General features: G+C 52.3%; 1 protein-coding gene across 1 annotated transcript in view; it reads left to right on the top strand.

Moving 5' to 3' along the window:
• Positions 1-1,257: 1,257 nt before the first annotated feature.
• Positions 1,258-27,207, top strand: part of LINGO1 (leucine rich repeat and Ig domain containing 1) — a 153,728-nt gene continuing 127,778 nt past the window's right edge. Inside the window, exons 1-2 of the mRNA XM_048317690.1 lie at positions 1,258-1,458; positions 16,199-16,370. The gene's annotated coding sequence lies outside the window, so the exon portion shown is untranslated. The remainder of the gene's footprint in view (positions 1,459-16,198; positions 16,371-27,207) is intronic.

Genomic DNA, 27,207 nt, shown 5'->3' with positions numbered 1-27,207 from the left:
TCTCAGCTAGAGATCATCTCCAAACAGGAAATCAGATTCAGGAGATACCTGCTTTATGCAGCACATCATGGTGGACTCAAGCAAAGCTTGTGGTAATAAGCAGAGCTGGAATAAGAAGATCATTACTAACATTATGCATTAATTACTTCACAATCCTCCTACCAGGTGTGCTTTCCTATCTCACTTATCTCTCGTATTAATGAACAGGAATAATTCTAGACCCAATCCTGGCACTGGGGCAGGTTTTTTTGGTGATGTTTCTCCTTTCTGAAACCGGAGGAAAGATGTTCCCTGCCTTCATTGTGCGTTTAGAGTCTGGCAGCGTGCCTGAGATCGTAGTAAGACACAAAAGCATCTGATGGAAGCGGCCACTGGATGGAGCCTTAAAGGTCATAACAATTCGCGGCTCTGGTACAGATGGTGTTCACTGATGAAAAACACCAAGCGGGAAAGCAGTGAGCATCAAGGCTGCGGGATGCTGCAGAGCCCAAACCCAGCCCCCCTGATCCCAGCTCCAGACACCTGAGCCAGCTGCCAGCACCTCTGCCTGCTCCTGCCCCCGGGTCCTGCCCTCGCTGTGGCGGCTGTAGATTGCTTGGGGCAGGGATGCACTCACACCCCGGGATGCTTTAAAACACCTCACCAAACACTTTGCTTCATTCCGGCAAGATAAACAGAGATAAAGTGACTGTGTGACGAGAATTCCAGTTTTGATTAAAACCCACAGACCTGCAAGCCTCGGCTCCCGCTTGAATGAGGATGAGGATAATATTGGCAGGAGAAAATGAAAACATCTGACGATATCTGAAGCAGAAGTGTGGCAGGGTGTCAGCTTTGGGAAAGGGGTTCCCAGCTTTCTCCTGGACAGGGTCTGGTGTGCCGAGTCCTTGGCGGCTCCGCTCCCTGCAGCCCTGGGAAGGGGTAAGGCAAACTCAGCCAGTGGGATAAGGATTTTCTGGATGAGTGGACGAACGCACTCACTAAAAGGGGCTCTACAGGGGGGACGAGGGCCATCACCGGGTCCAGATGTTGGGACTCATCCTCATGGCACACCCAGCAGCCCAGGGGGTGATGGAGAACTAGAGGGGTGCGGTGCATCTTGGGGGGGATGTCAAACAGCGCTCCTTCTGTGCAGGCGCTCTCCCTTTAAAGCAATCCCGGGGCCGAGAGCGGGGAGGAGGCGGGGGCGGACGGGGGGCGCGGCGCCTCGGTTCGGCGGCGGCTGCTGCGGGAGGTGGCCGGCGCCGCGGCGGCGAGCGGAGCTCGGCAGTAGCCGCCAGCCCCGGGGTATGCGGGTGAGCGGGAGAGGAACGCGGAGGAAGGCGGAGAGCGGCGGGGAGCGGGGCGAGGGAGCCCGGCCGAGCCCTCCCGAGCGGCGGAGGATGCGCCGAGCCCCGGGGAGTCGAGCCCAGCTGCAGCGCGGCGCGTCCCGCCCGGCCGCCGCCCCAGCCCGCGCAGGTAACGGCGGCGGAGGGGATCGGGGGCACTGGGATGGGGTTTTGTGGGGGGAGAATATCCATTCCCCCCGGAGGCAGGAGGGACACCCATGATCCCTGGGGACCTGCGGCTCTGCAGCGCATCACTCGGCAAGTGGGACTTGATCCCCTCGCAGCGGGGCTGAGATGAGGGAAGGGTGCCCCCCCGGAGTGAAGGGCTCCCCCGGCGCGAAGAGCTCCCTGGGGCAGGCAGAGATGGGGTCGCCGTGCTCTGGGCCCCCCCAATGCCCCGAGGGGCTGGAGGCCCAGCTCGGAGCGACGGCAGATGCTCAGTGCCAACCTCAAAACCGCCCCGATCGAAGCTCGGCTTTGAGGTTGGATGCATCCAGCAACCTCAGGCAGCTGGCGCAGGAGATAGGCAAAGCGTGGCGTGGGGTGACAGGTTCCCATCTTGCCACCTGCTCCCCGAAACCGGCCGACTTTGGGCTGATGCTGTGGGGCACCTGGCCCCCAGTGCTGCCGGTGGGAGCAATGGGAGCCAGTCCTTGCTCAGACTAGAGCTAGAGGAGATGACAAGGGTGCCTAGAACATCACACCTGGGTCCTTAGGGACTGTTGGCTCCATGACGGATGATACCCCAGCTTTAGCAACAACAGGGGTTCGATTTGATCCCAGACACTTTGTTTGCAGCTCTCTGTTCATCAGAGGATCTGCCCAGCTAGGGAAGCTGCCGGTGTGCTTCTTACATCTTCCTCCCCTGCTAAATTAGGGCAAATTGCCAAGCTGGCCCCCTGCTCCCTTGCCCATGTCTCTATTGAGAAACTGAGTCTCATCTTATGTTCCTCGACTTGTACAGGAGCAACCCACCACAGCAGCGACCTGAGGGCCCCAGGGCTCTCCTTTTATCTGCTGCGCTAACGGAGGAGAGAGAGGTTTAATTATCCTCAAGTGTCAGTTCAAGATAGATCTGCTGGGACACAGCTCTTGGCAGGTGCAAAATAACAGGACGTTTTCATGCATGGGAGGCTGAGCTGGGAACAGTTCAGTTGTTTAATTGGAAGGGTTCATATCAGGGTACAGAAAATGGGATGGTGCAGGCTCCAGCAGTGATCCCGGTGCTGCAGCCGTGGGAAGGGAAGATGGATGCCAAAGGCTAAGAACTTTCTCTGATGCATTGTTTTGTGGGCTTGGAGCACAGCAGGTGCTCTGGGCTGGTAGCACAACCTCAAGTCCATGCCGTCCTCTGAGGCGCTGATGTATTTTTCAGCCTCATTTTGGTTTCTCAGCTTTTCATTTGGTTCCCATGAGAATCCTTTCAGGGCCACTGGGAGATATGCCCTGTTTTATGGGGCATCCGAGAGCTGAAAGTGAGTGAATTACTCCAGAAGCGGGGCTCTCTGGAGCTGTCTTCTAGGCATGGGAAGTGGGATGGCCTCAGGGCTTATGGAACAGCTTTTCCTCCCTCCTCCTGCCAAAATCCCTGAAATGGTTTACAGGAGAGCTCAAGCTTTTGAAGAGTTTCAGTTCTCCAGATCCATGGGGAAAAGCTCCTTCTCTCACCAAACAGCTGTGGCATGGGACCTTGACTCCCAGGGGGATGTCTCCACCCTGTCTGGGATGCAGCACTGGACGCATGGAGCATCTGTCTCCTCATATCCTGTCCAATCCACACCGTGGTTGTTGGCCCCTGGAGCCGGATTTGGATCAGAAAGCAGAACCTCCTCCAGCTGTGGCATCCCACAATAGCCATATTTCCACCACAAAATGAGACTTCTCTGTGTCCAGACCCTGTAATCATCCTAGTCTGGGACACTCCAGCATGAGGAAGAAGGATGTCCTATTTTATTTTATTTTATTGTTCATCCAGATATGCTGAGCTCTTCTCTGTGCTCATTCCCAGGGGACCATGGGACAGATGTTGTAAAGAAACAGTGGCCCCATCTCTTCTGGCTCCTTGGATGGGACGTGGTATCCTGATTTGCTAGTGAAGTCATGGTATTGTGCTATTGTAGTTATGTTCTTTTTTTTAGGGTCCAAGATAATGACTTAGCTGTACTTCATTTCAGTGCTGGGTGTAACAAGCCAGCCCTCATGCAGTTCCTACCAGCACAAACAGCAGTTAGTGTTAGATGTCTGGGGTTGGTCCTGTCTCATCTATAGCAATCAAATTCTAGCCTCCCCTTGCTAATTGTTGGTGTCTTTTTCTGACACTGTGAGAGGACATTCAGTAAACACAGTGAGTTTTGTAGTTGTGCTGAGATGGTGTTTTCAGGAAGACACAATTATTAAATGTCATTTTGGCATTATCCCCTTCCCACTTGTGCTTGGTGAATGCTGCCATTTGCTTGTAGCCATGCTCCAGTCCTGCCAGAGTCACATCCCTCCTTTGCAAATCTGCATTAGTGAAATTTGTAGGTTGTTGCTTGGGTGAAAACCTTGTGGATACTCCTGGTGTTGTGACCTGTGTAGTGCTGGTCCTGATGCAGAAGTGCTGGGTATCTGCCTAGGGGTGGCTCGAGGGAGGGCAGCTCTGAGAGGAGGCTTTCTGTCCTTTGTCATAGTTAACTGTGCCTGAGTCTCTGACAAAGGCATTTTGGAGGTGAGATTGAGGAGCAGAAGCTCCTCCTCACTTCTCCTTGGAGGTCAAGCATCTGGGAGATGGGCTGGACCAAGTAAGAGCAGAACACTCACTCATTTCAACTGCAACAATCTTTTGGTGCCACCTGTGACAGGAACATATTTAGACTTGATATATATCACCCATCTTGACTTTGGGCTTTGGATCAAGGTGTAAGAGCTTTTGATGCTTGCACACACAATAAGGGGGAAAAAAAATTAAAACCACAATCCTCAAAATGTTTGCAAATCCAAGAGCTTATCCTCACCCTGGGTAGGCAAAACTAACCAAAGGTAGGATCAGTAAATCACAGAATCAGCCACTTTCATCATCAAACATGAGGGCTGGGACACAGGTAGCACAGAGCAGCATAACCACACAGAGTCCTTGGGAGGATGCTTGGGATCTGGCACGATGAGTTTTTCCTTTAATACCTTTACAGTGAGCAGCTTGGCAATCAGCAGGGATCCCAGCTATACATGGATGGGGTTGGGCTTCAGATGGGTGTGATGAAGAAACAAAGGCTGCTTGTGGTACCAAGGGCACTCGCTGAATGAACCTCTTGCGAGGGGCAGTGGCTGATTCAGGACCAAATGGGCTGAGCTAGTGCAAGCCCCCCATCTTTGTCAAAGGGGTCTGATAACTTCAACCAATAACTGAAGTGCTGAGAAGGGAGAACACCCACACTTTTAGCCCAGGGAGGAGATTGTCTCCCTGCAAAGCTGAGAACATCCTATCTGGCGATCAGCACATCAATGCCAACAATAATAACATTAAAGGGGCTGGTTGTACAGCATCCCATCACTTTAGCCACTCTCCTGTATCCACTTGCCACCAAAGCCCCTCTCCAGTGAGGCCAGTCCCTGCTGCTGGTGAGCAGGGGCCATCCTCTCTCTGTAGTTGGTGTGGTGGGGAGGTGGAGTGGAGTTGTATGGCAAGGTATGAAGGGATCTGGCTGTCTTGGCACATCGGCATCAGTGGTGAAGCTGACTGTGTGGGGTGTGTATAGCAGCACTGGGGAGAAGATGGGCTGGCATCTGGCCTTCAGATCTGTCCTTCAGATCTGTCCTTCAGATCTGTCCTCTGCCACGCTGAAAGCAAACTCAGAGCCAGAAGTAGGGCAGATGGCATCTCCCTCACTGGCGCTTGTGTTGAGCCAGGCCGGTGTGTGCTCCATGGGCAGCAGTGAGCCCAGGTTGCCCCAGGGCAAAGTGCCAGTGGGCCAGGACAGCACATCTCTTGGTAAAGTCAGCAGGGACCCAGAAGCGAAGCCCACAGGGAGCACTGCAAGGCTGAAGGTTTTTTTCCCAGCATGTTTGGACCTGGGACATCAGCTGGAGCGACAGCATCACCCAAGTACCCCAGTGGTGTCAGAGTCTGGGGTCAGGCCAGTCCATCTGAAGTTTCATGGCATTATCTCTTAAATGCCTTTAACTGCAATAGGATGGCCTGACTGATTGGATTGTGCTCTGTAATTAATTAGCTGGGTGCACCGTATGGAAAGCAGCATCAGTGGGAAGAGAGGGGGGAATCTGCTGGCGAGAGCTGTTAAGCTTCAAATGTCCATTTCTCATTAAACCAGCCTCGTGCAGCGTTAGTCCCTAGGCACAAGGGGTTAGTCCCAGGATCCTGGCCGTTTTCCACAAGAGGAAGTGTTGTTTTCCTGCCTGACCCTTCCCCCAGTGCCTGCGTCCTGAGAGCCCCAACCAACCTGGCCTTGGGGACCAGAGGGAAGAGCTTGTTCAGGCTGGGATGTTTTGGGGGTGGTGAGGGAATGCCCCCTCCTGACAGGGTGACAGACCCTGCAAGGACTGTAGGATGGCTCCAGGAGTTAGGGGCTGCTGGGCATGGCCGGCGGAAGTCCCATTGCTTTTCCCTCCTGCACCGGAACCCATGGGCTTCTCCCCACTCCCCTCCTGCTCCCAAACCTGCCGTGCCTCTGCTCAGCTTCTTTGTCTACTTTTAGCATCCATTTGTGCCTTTAAACAGACAGCATCCCCCTTAGGGTGGGTTTTTTCCTTTGTGTTTACTGTGGGGATTAATCAGGACCTGCAGCGTGAGGGAAACCTGCAACGGCTCCTTGTTTATTGTTTGATTTGGGAAATGCTGCTGGGCTGGGCTCATGTTTCAGGTCCGTGCTGTTTTTTAAGGGGTGCACTTAGGGAGTGTTGTGGGAAGAGGGGGTGTTCCTGTCTGCCGTGGGCAGGGGTCTCTCCTGGGTATGGCATCCTTTGGGCCTGGGGTCACTCCCTCCCTCACTGGGTCCTGTATGGGTGGAGGAGAGCGAGCTCCTCTTGGGTGCCTCCCCTGTGAGGTGAGATCTGTTTCCTGCTCAGGTGCCCCCACCAATCCATCCTACACCCATGGGTCTGTCTGCAGTTCCCAGGTTCCTGCAGCACCCATTTGGAATGTGGTGAGCTGGGATGCTTGCTGCTAACAGGCACCTCTGTGCTCTTGTAAAATTTCAAGCTGGCTTGTGATGGGGAAACTGAACTTTGCCCATAACTGCCTGCTCAAAACGGTCCCTTCACCTGTGTTTGGGGGTCTGGGATGGGCTCTCCTCCTCCTCGATGCTGCAAGGAGGTGGGTGTGGAGGAGGGCAGTGTAAAACCCCAGAGAGTTGCTGTTGCCACCAGGCTGGAGAAGAGTTGTAATGCCCTCTGCTCCAATGGCTGATAAATCTTGGAGAGAAAAACAAAGAAAAACCAACAAAAAAAATCATGTGCCTGCTCAGCTTAACCCACAAAGGAAAACCACGTCATTTAAAAAAGAAAAGCTGATAAAAATAGGGTTTTTTAGCAGAAAATGCCACTCAGAGGAGTCCAATGAGCTCCATTTCAAGAGCTAGGAAACAAAATGCTCCAGGGGCTGTGAAAGGAAGTCTTTCCTTTTCCAACTCCCTGACTGTCAGGTGTGGCTCCTCAAGCTTGTTGTTTTCCATCTGGCTGTGCCAGATCCAGCCAGGCTGTGGTGGTCACTGGCTGCTCCCAGCTGCTGCTGCTTGCTGGAATTGGGGAATTCACCATCTTGGGAAGGGGAGAAGCTGTGACTCAGACTTGTGTTACACCTTGCCTTGGGTTTCCCACTCGCCAAGAGGGCCGAAGGGGAGGTGGTGAGCCCCTTCTTTATTTATTTAATTTTTAATTGGCGATGGAGCCCTCTCATTTGCTTCGGTTCTGACTAATGAGACGTGCCTTGCTTTGACAGCGTGTCACAAGCAATAAATTTCTCAGGAGCTTCTGGGCTGCATGGATGCCCTCACGCTCTTGCCTGGCTCACCCTCCTCCACATCACCCTGTGCTGCTGCCCCAGCCTGGCCCTTGAGCATCATCCTAGCAAAGGAAAGGAGGGTTGGGATGAAGAGGTCTGGGTGTGAAATTGGCGGTCTCTTTGGGCTAGCCTTGAGACTGGGGATTTGGGGGCTTCCCATATTGTTTGTCTGGGCTGGAAATCGGAAAGTAGAAATCGCCAAGGACCCAGACAAGCAGTTTAGCAGCCGTGATCTCTGTTGTGTTTTCCCAAAGATCTCAGCTGTGCCTCAGGGTGTGAGCACTGTGCCAGGCTCCAGCTAATCTCACCAGGGGCTTGGGCTGGCTGGCACTGAACCAGCATGCCAGTGAAGATCCTATGGAAGACTTTCATTCCCATAAAAAATGCATTTTTTTACTGGAAGGTTTTGCAGGAGCATGTCTCCTTTGGTGAGGAAAGAAGGGGATGGTCTCCAATAGGAAAATTTAGATGGATCCATGATTTTCAAGGTATTTCCCATGGGGCTTTAGCAAAAGGGCCCTGGTTGCTGCAGGGGGTGCAGAGATGAAATTCTCCTTCCTTGCCATCCTGCTGTGGTCAGGGTGTGGGGTGCAATCCTGCTGGGATCCTTGCTCTGGAGCATCCTTGTGTGCATTAGGAGCATATAGTATAGGTGTTGTGTCGTACAGGTATTATGTGATGCTGATACAGGTGAGGAGAAGGATTATGGGTGAGCTGAGGGCGGCTACCCTGGGGCAGAGATGCTCAGCCACATCTGACCAGAGCAGAAGGGGTTGGATGCTGCTTTGTTTGAGGGCATGGACACCTTGGTGCTGTTTGTCACCTCTTGCTGGGTGACACTAACCTTCACTCTCCTGGAGTTGTTAAGGGACTGCTTGAGGTTTCAAATCACTGACAGGAAGCACCAACTATTAGCACTTCTTCTCTTTGTATTCGTGATGGATTCTCTTTAGGCATTGCTCTTAGTGGCTCTCCACTGTTAGCTTTTGTTTTCTCCTCAATAGCTTGTCTAATAAACGCCATTATCTTGGGCACAAATCTACTTCATGTCTCAATTCCACTTGGTGAGAGTTGGTAATAACAGCTGAACAACATCTTTTGAAAAGGGACTCTGTCACCAGCAGCCCTGGATGCCACTTCTCCGCTTCCCACACTTGTCCCCAGAGCAGATAAAGACAAGGGGAAGGCGCGTGGCCAGAAAGCAAAAGGGACATCGTCCTGATAAACTGGATGTCTGAGCAGTGCCGGCAGCAGTCAGTGCAGCAGCTCCAGGGATCAGGGCAGCTCGGGCCCTGCCACCTTGGTCATTAGAGGAGATGTGCTTATGGCCTGGGATCCTTCCTAATTACAGCAGATTAGAGGGAAAGGATGGTGGTGAAAGGTGACGGCTTGCAGGGAAGATCAGGAGTATTTTTTACAGCTTGAAGGAGCTTCTTATCTGTGGCCAAATCAAGCTGTTGCCTCCCAGTCTGAATCTGGTCCTCAAAAGGCTTTAACTGGTAGCTGCTGGGTGCTTACTGGGTTTTGGGTCAGCCTGCAGGTCTGTGAGGGGAAGTATTAAGGCAGCTCCATGTTTTGGCTGAGGGGAGCACATTCCCAAGGGTGTTTAAGCCCATGGAGACCTGACCCTGATGTCACTGGAGTGACTTTTGCTACTGACCCTACTGCATGAGCAGATAAAGTGGAAGGCGAGCAGTGTTTTGATTAGAACAAACTCTATTTATTTCTGCTGGACCAGGCTGCGCTCAGCTGCTGTGTTTTCAGAGCTTCCCAAGGAGGATTTCCCATGTGCGGGGTGGGGAAGGGGACCACCAGTGGGAGCAAACTGCCCCACCTCCTCTCAATTGTCCCATTGCTGGGATGTTTGGCTGCTTCCAGTATCTGTCCCCTCCCTGAGCTATAAATACTTTATCCTCTCAGTGCCTACTGCGTCAAATATTTTTTTTTAAATGGCATTTTCTTTTTCTATTTTTTTCTGACTTGGTTCTTGTATTTCAAAACACACCCGCTACGCGCGTAGCGCGCAGACATGCTCTCGGCTTCCCCCCAAATGTAATTGCTTTAAAACTGCGGATAGTTGGCGAAAGAAATTTTCTCTCCATTACGGAAGACTCCAGCTCCTCTCATCCTTCATGCAAGTCACTCTCCCCCAGCCCTGCCTTCTCTTTGCTGCTGTGCAATGCTCAGCACCGGGCTTGTGGTACCTCTGCTTTCCAGAATGATGCTCTCGCTTTCCCAGGCTCAAGTTGTGCATGGTGGGGACCTCTCTGGAGGGGATAAGTGGCTTCTACCGCAGCTTCTGCTGAGCAAGAGTGATGCTTGCTGGTAGTGAAGCCCTTCCCTTGGCCACGCCAGTCTCCCTGGCGGGATGGGTACCTGTGCCAGGCACGTGTTCACCGTGGTTTTGCAGCTCCACCGTGCACACGTTTAACATGCTCTTTCTGTCTGCAGGACGTGTTGGGCTTTCAAAGACATTAATGATGGAAAATAAATTGGAATCTGAGAGAAATAATCTGTAGGCATTCTCTATAGGCCTTGCCTTGCCTTCCTCAGCCATGTTGAAGGCTGTGGCTGGAGGGGAATATAAATGAGGAGGAGTCCCGGGTCTCTCTGATCTGTTGTGATGCCTTGTGCTCAGTGGATCTCGCTGCAGGGAGCCTGTCTGCTCACTGGTGCTGATAAACCCAAAAGGGGCTGGAGAGGGTAGAAGCCATGAGGGGTTGCTGGACCTTCCTGGAGGGCTTGGGGTCCTGAGTTAAATGAGCTTGAGGCACACCAGGTCTTCTGAGGGTCTGTGCTCTGCTTGAGGGGTTTTAGTGTCACTCTGGCATGGGGCAGCAGTCATCTTTGGTTCCGCACCAACCTGTCCTGGGGAGCCAGGCCCTTGTGTCAGCTGCCCACACTGCAGATGGAGTTAGGTTACAGGTAAATGAACCTGAACACAGTCATGCACACTATGGCTGCAGTGCTGCCTGCCCTGTGCTCAGACCCCATAAGGTGCTGATCTCCTGCTTGGAGGGGAAGAACTGATCCCCCCAGGACCACCACACACATCAGGTAGGGATCATGCTGGTCATCACCCCTGATATGTCCCTACTGAGGCCGGCAGCATCTCCAGAAGCACCCAGAAATGTCTGGGCACCCACACAGCGGGAGAGGATGCAGTGGCTTTGTCAAAGCTTTTGGTCCCTGGAGGAGAGCCAATGCGCCATAAAACCTGCTCATTTCTCCTGCTCTGCTCCTGCAAAGTGAGCATGGAGCTGGCATGGACCAGGAGTCCACAGGGAGCCATAGCTCACACCGGCCTCTGGTGAGAGGCTGTTAAAGCACCACTGCCTATCTTAGCCAGCCCCTGGGCTGCTCTTGGACATGAACCAGCCTTGTAATGAGAGCTTTCTCTGTGTCTGTTTGTTTTCTGAGCATCAGCTTAATGTCTGGAAAATCCTGGTGTAGCGAAGCCTGGAGCACTTCAAAGATGCTGCAGGAGAGGAGGGGGCTCTGTAGGGACCCTGCCTATGCCGAGTGTGGAGAGAAACCTGGCTGGCCACCACAGCCAGCTTTCCATTTCCAAGGGATTTGGCTTGGTGTGTTGAGGGAGACATTGAGCTTTGCTCCCACAGCACAGATCCATCGCGGTCAGAGCCTGGCATGGTATATACCACGTCCTCCCAGCCTTGGATATTTGAAGATGCCTAGATGAAGAGCTGAGGGTTTGGGTGGGGAGGACTCATGGGTCTGAAACCTGCTGTAATTGTCACATTAGCATGTTGAGTGCTGCTCGTGCATCCCTCTCTTAGGGGATGATGCTGGTGGCTTCCACTTCTCACTGGGATGGAGTCAAGGCCATCTGGCTGCTCCAAGGTGCTCCATAGCTCCCCAAAGTGGCACTTCTTGCAGTGGTATCCTCCCAGTCACGTAGTTCTGTGCTGTCTTAATGGTGTCAAGCTCTGAATGAGCTTGGGCAATTTGCTTTATAAAGCAATGCACTAAATATGTCAACACTCAGTGCATGTTTTTAATATAATATTTCAGATTGTTTTGAAAGAAGCCAAGATCCTGCTTTCCCTCTTCATTAGGAATGTTTTATGTGAAAGAGATGAACAATAGAGAGAGTTTGCCAGAGAGAAAGCTTTCCCAAGTATTTGTTGCTGCTGAGAAATCAGCTGCTTTTTACAAAAAAACCCTCAATGCATAACTATCAGGGCAATTAAGCAGCTTGTAAGCTGCCAAGGAAGGTTGTAGAATTGGGTTTCCTGGCGATATTGGAGGCCAGGCTTGACCATAGCCATTGGGTGTGCTTTAGGCACAGTAAATCCCAGTTTCCAAACGGGAAATGGACTAAATGACCCACCAGTAGCCCCTGGCCTCCTGGAAGTTTCAGAAATATGGTGTGAGCTGTGCTGGCATGAGCAATTCCAGGCTGATGGAGTGAGTGGGTTTGTGAATCTCATGCTGCTTCAACCCAGAATCAATAGCTTTGGCTTTTAACTCAGTTCCCAACAGGACCAGGGGTGGGTTCTGTCCTAGTCTCCAGCTGGGAGACTTGGTCTCCTGCCATGGAAAGGGTAAGACCTTCTGCCTGCCTGGTTGCAAAGTTCTGTTCTGGCTGGCGCTACTCAAAAGAAAAGAAACCCAAAAAATCCCACTGCAGTACTTTCATCAGGGAAACTGAGTTCATGTCTGTCCTCCAAAGAGTTTTTCTTTCATCACAAGTTAGAGGAAACTTTGAGGGAACTGAAAACTTCCTTCTTCAATGAGGACAGACCTGGAGAGATGATGGGAGGAAGCCATCAAAGCCCCTGCCAGCCCTAGCTCTCTTTCCATCAGGCCTTCTCAGTAAGAGGTGTTCTGAGACGACTTCCTCATGAAAGGGAGGGCAGTCAAGAGCCTGGAGCCTTCCCATCACGGAAAAGCCTGTCTGAAAGGCAGGGAGCCCCTGCCTCATTAGCTGGGGTGGTTGGCACTGGGGTAGTGGACCCTGGAGAGGGATTTGAGTGAAGAGGGCAATCCTACAGCCAGAATCAGCCCAGGAGAAATGCTCCAGAGGGGAGACTGTGCAGATGTTGGCACGACAGCTGGCTACGCGGGGATGTGGGCTGCGGTGGGACGCGCTGACCCAGGGCAGGGCAGGGCAGGAGGGAACTGACTGGGTGGCTCTGAGGTGAGAACCTGGCACTTTGTGTGTGTGCTCACTGCAAGATGCTGCGGGGTCAGAGGAGAGGGTCCCTGGGGATGCTGCTGCCCTGCTGCACCCAGGACAAGCAGGATCTGTTTTTTCTTTACCTCCTGGTAATCCTGTACTCAAATATTCTTGCTGCAGATCTGGTTTTTATCTTTCTTTCTTTTTTTTTTTTTTTTTTTTTACCACTCCTAAATGGTGAGTTTAAGCCTATTCTTTTGTTTTCTGTGAAAGGAGCAGTAAATCCTTTATCCTGCCTGGCTATTTCTGTGTGCGTATTTTCTCATTGTGCTCTAGCTTGTCAGCTGTGTCAAAGCCCGGAAACCTTGGCCTCTGTTGGACTTGAGACTTGGATTTCTCTGAATTTAACAACACAGGCTCCCTTGGACTAACAGTTCTTTTTTTCTCCCCTTGGTGTCTTTTTTTTTTTTTTTTTTTTAAAATACCTGGTTAAAAAAATCCCTGACAACAGGGAGTGAGCAGAGTGGTTGTTGGATTCATTCCCAGCACATCCTGCCAGTGCTGGCAAGGAATCACAGCCGGCATGTCCTTCTGTCCCCCCGTGCCTCTGGGGTAGCAGGGCTGCGCAGGGAAGGGGAACCCCCCTGGGGAGGGAGCTTTCTGGAGATTAGCTTGGGATCGGCGGGTGCCTAATGCTCAGGCAGTGGATGTGATGAGCACAAAGGCAGGATTTCGGTGGGATTAGCCAGGGGAGAGGCGGATGGATGGCTGCCTCTGCGCCGGGGCTGTGTGCCAGCTCCGGCTGCTGTGCCCACTCCTAGGAGCAAGTGTGGGGTGTCTCCCTGGGGGGATCTGATGGAGTGACAGCCAGTCAGCCATCCCCAAGGCTGGAGAGAGGAAGAATGGGCTGTGGCACTGGTGACTGCAGGAGGGACCAAGGATGGTGGCAAGTGAATGCAGCCTGCTCCGTGGCTCGACTGGTGGCAGCAGCCTCAGGAAGCTGCCAAGGGTGGCTGTAGAATTGGCTTTGCTGGAGATGTTGGAGGCCAGGCTTGAGCACTAGATGTGCTTTAGGCACAGTAAATCCCAGTTCCCAAAGGGGGAATGGACTAAATGACCCACCAGTAACCCCTGGCCTCCTGGAAGTTTCAGAAATATGGTGTGAGCTGTGCTGGCATGAGCAATTCCAGGCTGGAAGAGTGAGGGGGGTTGTGAATCTTGTACTGTTTCAACCCAGAATTGATGGCTTTGGCTTTTTACTCAGTTCCCAGCAGGACCAGAGGTGGGTTCTGTTCTGGTCTCCAGCTGGGAGCCCAGCAGCCAATGACCCACATTCCCTGGGGTCAGCTCCACCAGCTGTGCTGGTGCTCCATGAATGCCATGGCAGCTCACCACGCCAGGCAGCATGGGTGTTTGTGCGAGAACAAAAGAATAAACTATGGAAACTGTGATTAATTAGTGCAGCTAATTAGCAGTGTGCTTGGCCTAGGCTGGAACTTGGTAAGGTGCCAAAATCAGAGAAGCCACAGGAGAAACTGATTGGAACTGCTTTGGGGAAGGGGAGAGGATGCTTTCCCAGCACCTCTTTGCAACTTGCCACACGGAGAGGTCGGACTGGGGTCATTGTTGCCCTTACACCCTGCAGGTGCTGCTGTTGCCATCCCCTGCAGCATCCTCCCATTCCCTGGTGGTGCCTGCGCTGAGAGATCACTTCCCTAGTCACAGTCAGCATCAGGAGCTGGGTGTTACACCAGTGCTGCAGGTGTTAATTAATGAGCCCTCGTTAGGGTCGGTGGGGTTGCCTTCTCCACGGAATAGGATCCTGCTTGTTCGCCTTCCCCTACACCGTACAGCCGCCTTTTTCTTTGCTCTCCATTTGCAAATTAGCGCAAGGACCACGATCAGCAAACAAATTTGCAGCGAGCTCATGGCGGGCTTGGAGATTTGGAAGAATCCTTGGCAAATATTTGCCAGCCTCCACTGCAAACCTCGTGGATACTTTTCATGACAGAGAGCTGCTGAGCTTAGCTGGTAACTTGGGGTAGGACGGCAGCCCTCCGGTAGGGGATGGCTGCTAAAAAATACCTGAGCTAAGAGGTGTTTTTTAACTTGCTTCCACCCCTCCTGTCGCCTGCCCTCCCGCTGTGCAGTGTGGAGATAGGCGGAGATGGGATACACTTGGCCACCATGTTCGATGGTGCGTGTGGGTGTCAGGGCCAGCCCGCGGCCACCGGGCACCGGGACACTGGGGCACCGCACCCGCAGGTCAGCGTGGGCTGCGGGACAAGGGGGAACGGGTGAGCACCCCCACACCCGCTTTTCCCCTCCGCGGGGCGCGGGGTGCGGGGTGGGCGTGGGAAGGGCCCCCGGGGGTCCCCGCGGAGAGGGCGCGGGGCGGCGGTGGCCTTTGCTGTCGCCGGTGGATGGGTCGGCGGGAGGCGGCGGGGTGGGTTTGGCCCCCGCGACCCGAAGTTTGGGCCTGGCTGCCGATGGGCCTGCCGAAGTTTGGGCCTGGCTGCCGATGGGCCTCCCGGTGCCACGGGGGATGGCGGGGCCTGCGGGCTCGGGCTCGGGTGGCGGTGCCGGGGCAGGGGGGCTCTGCTCCGTTGTGCCCGACCCTCACCCCGCCGTTCATCTCCATCGTGGCGGAGTGGGGGTTATTGTATTGTATTTTCAGTAACACCGTCATTTGGGAGATGTGTAATAGTGCTTTTAATAATTTTTAAGGGTCTGTTTTAATTAGGGCGCTTGGACTAGATGATCTCCAGAGGTCCCTTTCAACCCTATCAGTTCTGTGGCTGCAGCCGTAGCAGGATCACATCATTGCCATTAAAAGGTGGCTGTGTCTAAATGCAGTTTGCTCAGTGAGGTCTGAAGCACTGCCCTTTGGAGTAACTGGGAGATGCGGCCCCTTTTGTGGATAGGACAGTCTATTTTTCAAGGTGCCATCACTGTACTATTAATTTGTTAAACACTGACTGCTCAAAACTATTTGAGACGCAAAAAGAGGATGTGAGTTCTGCCTTGGGGACCTCACCACTAAATAAAGGTATTAAATCAAAGTCTTGCTGGAGAGGAGAGTGCTGCATGTGAAGGTGAAGCTGGTTAGAGGATGGGTGGATGTGGATGTACCACCTCCATCAGCAAAGGGTCTTGCTTCCCTTTCAGTTTTGAATTCAGGAGGAGTGATCACAGATCAGCAGGTCAAGGACCTGCTTTCTCTTAGTATTTCTGAGGTGCCAGTGGAATCCCTTGACTTGTGAGCAATGGACAGAGCTCCCCTGGCCTTGTGAGACCCCCAGCTGGGCCTGTTGAGCTGGGGGGTCCTTCTCTTACATGTTCATGGTTGTGTGCATCAGCGTGGGCCAGGGGCTGCTTGCCCAGGTGAGCTTGTACCTTCTCTTCCTCCCCACTAGTGATGCTGGAAGCATATAACACCCTCTGGAAACTGCTCCCAAGAATCACCCTGTGCCTAGCAGGAGCCCCTCAGGGGGTGCTGGACCTCTTTAGGTATCCACATCTACTTAATGTCCAGATCAAAGCAGATCCCACTGGTTTCCTCTCCTCAATGATGGGGAGATGGGGAAATAAGAGCAATACAGAAAAATACTAATATATTAAGTTCTTTACCTTCCTAACTTTCAGGTCAACCTTTCTGTGGGGTTGGGTTTGCTTGGTGTGTGCTTGTGGCCACGTGTTTCCAGACTGACATCTTCTGTGCCTTCCCACCCACAGCCCCCTGTGCCCGGGAGCCATGAGCCGCCCTCAGCGCCCGCAGAGCCACCGGAGCAGCCCCCTGGCCGCAGCCCCCCAGCACTCTTAGGCTTCCCTGCCCCCCTGGAAGGTGCTCATCGCTGGCGAGGAGAACCGGCTGCGCCCGCACCCAGTCTCCCGCAGCCCTGCCAAGGTAAGGATGTTCGTGAAAAGCAAAGGCAACCCAATTTCACTTGGCAAATTCAAGCGAAATCAGGTTGTTTCTTGTGTTGTTGCATCTCCTACCTACTCGTCTCCCTCTCATCTTGCTGGGGGGAAAAGTGCTGGCTTGGGGGTGAGAACTTCTCTTGCAATTAAAAGGTGATTTTGAAGGCAGGGTAGCTGCTGGTGAAACCTGTTGCTTGCAGACCGTATTCCATTGGAATTTGCTCATAGTTTTAGAAACTGCTCTGCTGCTGCAAGGAGCCAGGCTTGGATGGGACTGGTGCCTTGTGACTGCCTCTGCTTCCCTGATGTACTTCCGAGGATAATTGTCTATAATTTGCCTCTTAACGATGCTCTGGAGGCTTCCCAAGCACAAGCCGCCTTTTCTCCCAACTGTAAAAGGCCTTTGGGGTATTGGAGGCTTCCTGTGATGGGAGAGTAAGGGGTGGCTGGGGGAGAGCATTTGGGAAGGGGCCAAGTCCCTGTCCTCGGGAAACACTCTAGTCTTCTCCTTGCACTTGGCAGTAGGGCTTTTTTAAGGTTAAAAAAGTAGAGCTCAGCTTGTGGGGAGTGAGCAGGGGCTGAGGTGGTGTGGCCCAGCTGCCCTCCTGATGGGTGCAAAATCAGTATTCATGGCTGAGGAGTGGAAATTGAGGTTAGAAACCAAAAACCTGATTTCTGGGGTGGGTTTGGAGTTTGAGATTTTTGGGGCCTCTTGTTATCAAGCTTCTCCATGCAAACAGAGATGTCAGCATGTGTGTGCAGTAGCATATGAGAAGAGCAGCTTCTCCCTGTGTGATCCCCAGGGCAGGGGAGCTGGGGCCTGGAGGAAGATGAGGATGCCACCAGCCTATCACAGGATGGACATGGGCATGAGACTCCTGTTTTGAGAGGTCTGTGAGAAGGTCACAGTGGACCCAGAGAGCTAAAAAGACGAGTCAGAGCTGTGATCTGGCTTGTCCTGGTTCTCTTTGGGAGCTCCCTACCTGGAGCTGGGATCAGCTGGGATGCTCCAGCTGGTAAGCAGGGGCCAGTTAGCACTGGGAAGACTGACATCCTCAGGCTGTAAATATCCAGCCAGCTCTAATCCTCCCAGTAGCTCCATCACTGCTGTTTTCCTAAGAGTTATTTGACTCTTTGTGTTGCACTTCTCAGACAAATGGCTTTTAAATAAAACCTCTGCTAACTCGTTAGGCCTCCTGTCCAGGTCACTTTCTGCATGGGTGATTTATAGGGCTGCTTTTAACATTTTATTAACTTTAAATCGCTGGGGCCAGTCAATCAGAGTGTATCCCATTAGCTGTGGTGAGTGGCTGCCCGGGGCATCAGGCTCTCCTGCTGCCTCCGTCGCTTCTGGAGAGGCCGTGATGCTTCGAGACCAACCATGGTGAGAGATGGGAAAGAACAGGAGGAGAATTTAGATAAGGAGGAATAGATCTGGGATGGATAAGTGAATGCATAAGGGTTAAGGAGATAATGGGGTTTGTGATCATATCTGGGAAGGTGGCTTATCTCCTGCTGTTGGTACGTGATTTCTCGGCTGCATCTCCCGCAGCGTGTGCTGAACCGTGTGGTGATGGGAGAGGAGTGTCAGGGCTTGGTAAGGAGGTGGCTGTTCCAGACTCCAGCAAGGCATAACAGCTGGAGCATCCCTGGGTAGGATGTGCCTATATTAAACCCCTCCTGTGACAGTGCCAGAGACAGAGCCTTCCTCGTCGCTTAGTGCATCTTAGTCCCTGTAGCTCCTGGCATCCCATCTGATCCAGTGGGCTGCCTTGAGCCCAGTTCCCTGCCACCTCAAACTCTCCTCTGCGTCTTCTTCCCTCTTGGAGCAGAGCAGAGCCAAGCCCTGCAGCCCTGGTGCTATGGTGAGTGGGGCTGAGCAAGCAGAGACCACTCCAGCTGGGAAATCCAAAGGAGATGGAGATTGTAAGTGATGTAAGGCTGCAGCAGCAGCTTTGATTATCTCTGGTTTAGTTGCTCTTCTCCCCACCATGCCCTGTCTTTGTTCCACCCGTGCTCAGAGATGTTATTCAGTGGAGCTTTCCAGCTCTTGGTAACAGGGAGAAAAAAAACCTGAACTCCTGCACAACCAGAGCTAATGAGCTCTCTCTGGAAATAAAAGCATCCTAAGGACAGCCTTGTGATACAGAACATCCCATTCTCTGTGGCTGCTCCGGCCACTGCCTCCGAGCGATGGCCCAGCACGGGGCTGTTGGGAGCTGAGCAGAGCTGTCACCTCCCATCCTTCCCCCCAGCCATCGCTCATGCGAGGCATGGAGAAAGCTGAGCCATGGTTTTCTCCTCTGGCAGAGCTCTGCTGTGGGGACAGGGATTTGAGAACATTTGTCCGACACTGTGGTGCAGAGCCCATCACCTTGTACGTGATTGCAGGACAGGGTAAGGAGGGGTCACAAGTCGCCACAGGTCAGGACCAGCTCTTACTGGCTTGGAAAGGGATTTGGGGAACACCCTGGCTCCCATCCCTGGCTGGAATGGAGAGGTGTAAGAAGGTGGGCTCACTGCAGCCCCATGTGTCTGAGGGAAGGCAGACCTGCAGTCTCTGATGGCTGTCGGGGTTGTCAGGCATCTGGCCGGGTTTTGTCTTGCAGCAAAGCTGGCATCTGAAAGCCATCACTTCTGATGTGCCCATGATTTGCTGAAACCTGTGTCTCCTTTGTCATTTTTCTGTCTCTGTCTCAAATCCCAGAGCAAAGACAGAGAACTTGCTTGCAGAGACAAACAGGTTTTTTTTTCCCTCCACCTTTAAATATTTATTCTGAGCTCTCGAGATACACTCACTGTGATCTTGGGGGCATGCCTCTGTGCTGGCAGCGTCTCCTGCCAGGCAGAGAGGGGCTGGCTGCCCTTCCCTCTGGAGAGCACAGGCAGTGCCTACTCCCCCTCCTGCTGCCCTGTACTGGGTCCTAGACAAGTGACACGATGTGTTCACCTCTTCCTACACATGTGCTCCCATGGGAACAAACCCAGGACCCACAAAATGCTGTCCGAAGAAGGTGTGGGGGTTGTGAGCTGCCTTTTTGGGGCTGAGACAGAGGTAAAAGCAGCCTGGTCCATCTGGCATGCTCTGTTGCTGGGGTGGCACATCCCAAATGGCACCCACCCCTCTGTCCCCTCCCTGACTTCTCCTGTCCCTATGAACACACAGAGCTGCCACTGGAGGCTTTCCTTTTCCTCCCTGCAGCTTGTCCAGGGCTCTCAAGGTCGTGCAGGTAACTGGAGCAACGCTGCCAGCCTTGGCTTTGCAGCCTGAGCTGCGATGCTGTGTTTGGCTGTGGCTTTGGGCCTTCCTCCCTCCTTTTCTCCACTCTTGGTCTACTTCTCCAAGCCGTCCTGCTGCTGCTGCTGCTGCTTGGGTACACAGATTGCAGGAAGAGCAGCCCCATGCCACAGGGATGCATGTGCCTGGCCTGCCAATGAGGAGCGAGGTTGGTGCTGGTGGCTCAGCCTGGGATGTGCCAGAGCAGAGCCACACTGCAGGCACTGTCCCATGGTTCCCTTCAAAACAGGAGATGCAATCCCATCTGGCTGCAACTGCCACCTTCCAAGCATTTTTCCTGGATGCTGGCTCTCCTGCAGAGCTGTCTCACCTCTGCCCCTGCCATGGGGTTGTCCGGACCCAAGGGAGAGGGGATTTTGCATCTTCTCCTAGCAGCTGGAGTATGGTGATGTTACACTCCTAGGAAAAAAGCCAGGAGCTGGTTTCTCAGCAGCTCTGCAAGGGATGAGAGGATGTCTGCCTTTCCAGGTGAGCACACAAATCGCTACCTCTGCCTCCAGCTGCTGCAGGCCAGGCATCCTGCTCAGCAGCTGGCACTCGTCAACACAGAGGCTTGTCCCCAGCTGCCCCTGGCAGTGCCAGCCAGGGGCTCCCTGGGACCTGTATGGGTGTGGGCACCGATGCAGAAAGAAAATCCTTTGCAGGGGACTAGGAGTGGATGGCAGGTGCAGCTCTGCCAGGAGATGCCTTGAAACCGGCATGTAGCCAAAGGCAAGAGGAGGCAGAGGAGACAATAGCTGATGTAGTGGGATTTTTTTTTTTTTTTTTTTTTTTTGAGGAGAAATAAATTAAAGCCAGCTGACTGGTACAGTGCTAGCACTGGAAAACTGAGCTTCAGGAAGATGCAAAGTGATGAGACTGGGACAATGGTGGTGGTTTCCTGGGCTGCTTTTCCCACCCCTGCTTGCCCTCTGCCTGCACCCACCATGGGCTGGCTGCAGCACCAGCCCTCTCAACTCTTGCTGAATGTCTGAACAGAATGGCCTCATTAGCAGTGAAAGTTTCCCCAAGATAAGTTACTGCTGCTGTAAGAAGTGCAATTATCTCTCTTTTCTGTTCTCGCAACCATGGGCATTGAAGTTTCCTGCTCTTACACTGTGTCATGGCCGAGCTCTTGTGCACAGGAGGGTGCCGCCAGGAGAAGGAAATTATAACAAGGACATTTTTTGGAAAGAAAAAGAGATTTTTTCATTATGGATTTGTTACCACTTGGTTGTCTCTCTGGGTCAGAGCTGCTGTAGCCATGCAGAGCGATGTCAGCCCCTGCCTCCCCTTCCTGGCACCTACCTGTGTGTGGCTTGGTTGGGATGGTGGCAGAGAGTGTTTTTTATGGAAGGCAAAGGACCTGTGTGCTCTGTGTGTCAGCTCCTACCCTGCCTGTGCCCCTGCCTCCTCCTGGTGTCACCCCTTGCCCAGGGCTGCAACACCCCAGGGCTCCTCAGCTCCAGCAGGATTATTCACTGAGCAACTGAGCATTGGAAATGCTCCTCAGCTCCAGTGGGATTATTCACTGAGCAACACCTTTGCAGGAACAGCCAGTGCCAGAAGTGTACCTTAGGAGTGAAAATCTGCAGTCTGACACTTGTAGGAAATATTCCTTCAAGATTCAAGCTTTTTCAGTCATTGGTCATTTGACCTAACAAAACTGTGTCACTCCGTGAGCCATGGGGAAGGTTCCCAGAGCACATGCAGAGGATGTTTGCAGCTGGATGTTGTAACAACGTAGTAGTGAGTGGTTGGGATAAGTCATATTTCATAAAATCAGCCAGGAAAAAGATTGGTGATTAATTCTTTTCAATAAACAGTGGTGAGCACTGTGGCTTGGTTTGAGCCAGACTGACTTGTACAGTGATTCATGGATTTTTCCACAGGAAAAACCACCTTTATGGTGATAGCTGGTATGTGGGGTGCCTGCTTGCCTTCATGAGTAATTCCCCCCAGCTCCGAAAGCACCAGGGTGTGGAAAAACGATGAACTTCTCTGCAGGAGCTGAGAGGGAGGAAGGGTGTGCGTGGCTCCACTGCTGTAGCCAATGACTGCGTCCCTTCAAAGAGCATCAGAGGACGTGGGAGAGTGGGAATTTCACTGCCAGAAATGCAGAAGGAGGAGAATCTTTTGGAAAAATGAGTGGAGCTGAAATGTCTGTGTGTGCTGTTCTGGGCTGGCCACATGAGGTCGGTTGGGACTGGCTAATGGTCCTCTCTGCACCATGTTGCCCCACTCCTCTGGCAAACCAAACACCTGAGCAGAAGAATGTCCCAGCATCCCATCCCTAGTTAAATTGGTTTTCCTTTCTTTGCAGCCCCTCATGCTGGAAGCTGGCCACCCTCCGTGGTCTGTCGTGCGGCTGGGATTCGCGCCTCTGGGGCGGGAGCGCGCGGCCGGGGGTGTAGCGTGCGTCTGTGTGATGCTGCTTTTTAAAGCCCGCCGAGGTGGCATGGGGAAATGCCGGGCGAGGCACAGTCAGAGGTGTGAGCAGTGCCTGCGCCTCGCAGGCGGCGCCGGGGGCGGCGGCAGCCCTTGCTACGGCGTCGGGTTTGTTTTCTAGTTTGGAGATAAGGGCAAAAATAAAACCTGTAGTTCTGCTGAGACTAAACTTGAAGCATAATTTGGTTCCTTGGTGTGATTTTTTTGACTCTTCTTGGTGAAAAATATAGGTATTTGGCTAAAACTTTGAGTTTCACAGCAAGGGAAAGGAAAGGTGGCACAATGGTGGGAGAGGCTTGTGTAGAGATGCAGCTGTGAAGGAGGAAGAAGGAGCCTGGGGGTTGGTCCCGCCTCCGGCAGCAGCAGGCAGGCTGACACATCCGTCGGTGCAGTAACACCCATGGCAGCGTGACTCTGCCCACCAAATGCCCAGCCTGGTCCCTTCAGTCACTCCCCAGCACCACAGGGGCTGAATTCTCTGGCCAGCATCCCACTCCCTCCTCATCCTCCTTCAGCCCTCCCTCCACCGCAGTGCCCATCCCGCATTCATTACGATGCCCATGTACTTCTCTAAGCCCAATATACTTTGAATTACTGCTCATCTATTCCTCTTGACATCCTCATGCTCATAACTAGGGAGCCTGCATTACCCATTTGCACATCTGTCAAGCTGCGTGTTCCTTGGCCATTTCCAGAGAAACATAAAGTTGCCCGTGGTTATGACATTATTGACAACCTGCCCCATCTCCTTCCCCCTCCCCGAGCCCAAATGGCTGCCTCGCTTTATGAGGATTGATATTTGGGCAGTAAATATTTTAGAGCCTCATCTGATGAGTGTGTCTGTGCGGGTGAATACATTTGTGGCTGAGGACAGATGTTGGAGCTATCTTCATTGGAAATGCAGGGCCTTGTCTTTCTCCCTCCTGCCTTTGCAGCATCTCTGTCATCTCGGCCTCTCAGTGCTGCCTGTTCCCAGTGGGAGGAAGGGGAAATGTAGGGAAAAGCCAAGCAGAGGTTGACAGGAAGGACTGGGGCTGGCAGAGTTCTGTGAAGATTGGATGCCAATGGGCCATTGCTGCTGGGTTCCCCATCTACCTCAGCAGTAGGATTGAATTTCTATGGCAAGGTGTTTTCCTTCCTTGAACCCAGGGACTCCACCAATTCCTGCTGTGCTGGACAAGTAGCTTCAGCCCTTTTGAAAAGAAGACGATAAGGATCAGATTGTCTGTGGTTTCCAAAGGATGTATTTTGACTCCTGTTCTGAAAGGCTGCTTCATCTCCCAAAGTTTCAAAATGTCCCTCAGTAAATGCCACTAAGGAGGAAACAACTTCAGAATAGCACAGCCTGGGTGATCTGAACCATTTTTTTATCTTGCTGAGAAAAGCAAAGGAGCCCATTTTCAATTCCTCAAAACTATTTGCTCTCTTTCCTTTCAAACAGCAAAACAAAGAGTGTTGCCTGATTCCTGGGGAAGAGAACAAGCACACTCGGCTCCTGCAGAGTGAGCTGGGGCTGGGCTGGGCTGGGCTGGGCTGAGGTTTTGGGAGTCATAGCTCTCCTTGGCTTGGATCTAAGCTGTGGACACCAGGATCCAGGGAGCTTTTAAAAATATGTCTGCACTCCAACTCTCTGTGAGTTTTGCTTGAGCTACCAAGCAGAGTTGTCCTTGCACCGAGATCCAAGCCTGGAAAGGGACTCTGGTCTCTTCCCTGCAGGGAGGACAATGGCACAGGGATCTGGCACGAGTCCTCTCCACACACAGAATGGTTGAAATACATGCAAGGCAAGTCAGCCCTGCTCCGTGATTTCTTCTTGCCATTTTGCTGCTTTTTTTCCTCTCCAAGCTTGGAGCAAATGCATCCAAATGTGTGAAAAGTCAGCTGCCTGGGGTCAGCTTTGCAACCATTCATTCCTTGCGATCCCTCGGAGTCTTTGTCAGGAGAGCGGGAACTTTCTGGCTCGGTTCAATCCCTTGGAGTCTGTTGGGAGAGCAGGAGCTTCCTGGCTCTGTGCAGTCCCTCAGAGTCTTTGTCAGGAGCATGGGAGCTTCCTGGCTCTGTGCAGTGAGTGCTGTGCTGGGCTGGTGCCTGTCGCCTGGGGCGAGGGGATGTGGAGGCTGCTGGGCTGGCAGTCATCCCACCAGCGCATCACCCAACGCCAGCTGTTCACAGGGCATGGGTATCCCTTTCCCAATGGGAGCGATGCGTTTCGGAGCAGGGATTAGGATGGAGTGTTTCTGGTTGCTGCAACTTGAGGTTTGAAGCTGTTGCGTAGGCAGTGGGGGTCCCCAAAGGGGCACATGGATTTCCAGGCATGGCCCATGGGCCAGAGAATGTCACCTGCCTTCTTGGTGGCCGCTGTGCTGTTGAGTGCAAGCAGTTGAGTGGACCATGGAGTCCATGTACCTCTTATATCCAGTTTGCTCATTTAAGGAGAGATCTCTGCCATCAAGGAGCTGTGCAGGACAGCTTTGTGAAGGTGCTGGGAGAGTAGGAGGTGCCCAGCTCCATTTGCAAAGGCTTGGTGTCTCCATCTCCACAAAGCCTGGCTGCAGGAGCCACATGCCGAGGGGAGGGGTTCAGTGGCCTCATTGAGCTCGCCGATGAACGATGCTGCCCTGGCCAGTCTGCTCTTTTACAGCACTATAGTATCTATTTATTTATGATTTCCGTGGGTGGTGTTTTGGATGATCTATTGAGCCAGAGTGAGATATTTTGAGGCACAGTGAGATATTTTAAAAACATCTCATCACTCTGGAAATATCCATGGTGCGATAGCTGTGTATTAGTCATTCGGAAAGGGAGTGATTTCAATGAAAGAAAAAACATTTCATCTTGTCAGAGCATTTTCACTCACTGTCTGCCAGGCAGCTCCTGTCAGTCTTCAGCCTCTGTGGCTGGTTTTACTCTTCTTGGGCTCTGCCTTTTTATTTTCTAACAAGAAATAAAATAAACCCTCTAATGGATATTGGTAGCTATGAACTCATCAATTGTCAGTAAGAAAGAGCCTGTGAAAAGATGCAATAAACCCTCTTTGTACTGGATAATTTCCCATGAGATTATTTCTCTCAGGGACTATCTGCATTTGGAAGGAGAAACTCCTTCTCCAGGTATTGGACCTTGAAAAAAACCCCTGCCCTCCAACGTGATTTATCCCCCTGAAAAGTGAGAGTAACTCCAAAACCCTTGAACGACAGCTGGAGATGTGGAATTAGGCTCACAGAGAGCAGAAGGAGAGATGGTTTTCTCCTAGGAGAAAAAAAAAAACCCCGTTAGAAAACACAAATGATGAGGCCTTGTCCTGCAAGGGAGAACAGCACAAAGCCGTTCAGCAAATGAAAAGCCAAATGAGCTGTGAAAACATACCACCATGGTAGGAGAGATTTTCTCTCGGAGGAAATCTGCCACAAATCACCTAATATTCAGCTTTGCACTGCCATTTGGGAAAATGTTCATCATATTCCACTGGTCTCTGCTCCACTTTATGTGTATCTGTAGCTGGGGTTTCTCTTGGGCAGCCTGCACGCCCTGGGGAGGAGGTGATTCAGCTGGGATGCTCCCATACTTCGATCATTCTCCATAATCAGGCAAAGAGTAGTTGCACTGTAGTGACACTGTGAGTACTGTTCACTGTTGCTTTGAGGGGCACAATTGCCATTGCCTCATGCAACCAGTAGATAGCTGCTTCGATGACTCAAAATGATCCCTTCGTGGATAAATCATGGTGTTGGTATTCCAAGTTTTCCTAGGGTACCCGATAACAGAATCATAGAATCAGTTTGGGTTGGAAGGGACCTCAAAGCTCATCTAGTCCCACCTCCTGCCATGGCAGGGACACCTTCGACTGGACCAGGTCACTCCAAGCCCTGTCCAGACTGGCCTTGGACACTTCAGGGATGGGGCAGCCACAGCTGCTCTGGGCACCCTGTGCCAGGGCCTCACTACCCTCAAGCACATCTAAGGATACCTCCCTGGTGGGAATGGGCTTGCATCCAAATGGTTTGGGGGATGTTTCTCTGCTGCTGTGGCTGCCCCTTGGCCATCTCCTTTGACATTGGGAATCTCGGCTGGGTTTTCTTTGCACCAGTGCTGAGGTCTGGCTGCATCCCTGTGCATGCCCACCCCACTTGCAGCCACTGCAGCCAGAGAAACTCCAGCCAGGGCTTTGAAATAGAAACTCTTAACTAAAGAGCAGGAGAGGGCAGGAGAGAAGCAGCCTCAGATCCCCTTGATGCCTTGGAGCCTTTTCTCCAGCTCCCCCAGGACAAAAGGAGCATCACTCCCCATGAAAGCAGGAACTAGGGGGGATCAGGGTGCTGACTGCCCTGGAACAAGTGCCCATAAACCCCATCTTGCTAAAATCTGGGCTTGGCAGCACTGACCTGTAACCTTTACAACTGTTACAGTTTTTTTCCTGGCCAGATGAAATTGAAACAGCCAGACAGTGCTATTTCTTCCCTTTAACCTTTCCCCTTTCATGTCCACACTTGACCCAAAATAATATTCTTTTGATTTGCACTTGGTGCTCCCTTGCTGGACACTAATTCAATTAATTCAGTTAATTAATTAACACAAGCTGACCTCTTGCATTTCTTGGCCAGGGGCAGGACTTACCACCCACGCGGTGAATCCTCTGCTCGCCTGCCCTTGTGGTGTGGCATCTTCTCCATCCCTTTGCTGGTGGTGAGCATGTCCTCGTCCCGCGCCCCTGAGTCAGCACTCTGCTGCTGGTGTGCTATTTCAGCTTGGGGAAAAAAAAAAGGAGAAAGTTTTGGTATTTAAAGTATTTAAGCAGATGGAAAGCCACAAACTACAGTCGGTGGAGGGAGCGTGTTTCATGACTAACAAAATATGCCAGGTAGGCCGTTCCACTTGAGATATTTTCAGGAATATAATCACTTTCACACATCCTCATAAATTTGCCAAAGTGTTAGTTTTCCCCCATATGGATGGGGAGGATGCAGCATGTCATGACTGTTGCACGGCATCTTGAATACTGTGTCTTCATGATGCATTTTTTTTCCTTTATTCCCCCCACCCTGGCTGTAATTGTAGTTAAAGTTTGATTCACCCTTCCTTATGATTACTGTAGGCAGAA

This window comes from Corvus hawaiiensis, chromosome 13, assembly GCF_020740725.1.
Source record: "Corvus hawaiiensis isolate bCorHaw1 chromosome 13, bCorHaw1.pri.cur, whole genome shotgun sequence".
Classification (NCBI taxonomy): domain Eukaryota; kingdom Metazoa; phylum Chordata; class Aves; order Passeriformes; family Corvidae; genus Corvus; species Corvus hawaiiensis.
Note: the sequence above shows the minus strand (reverse complement) of the source record. Positions and strands in the feature narration are given on the sequence as shown.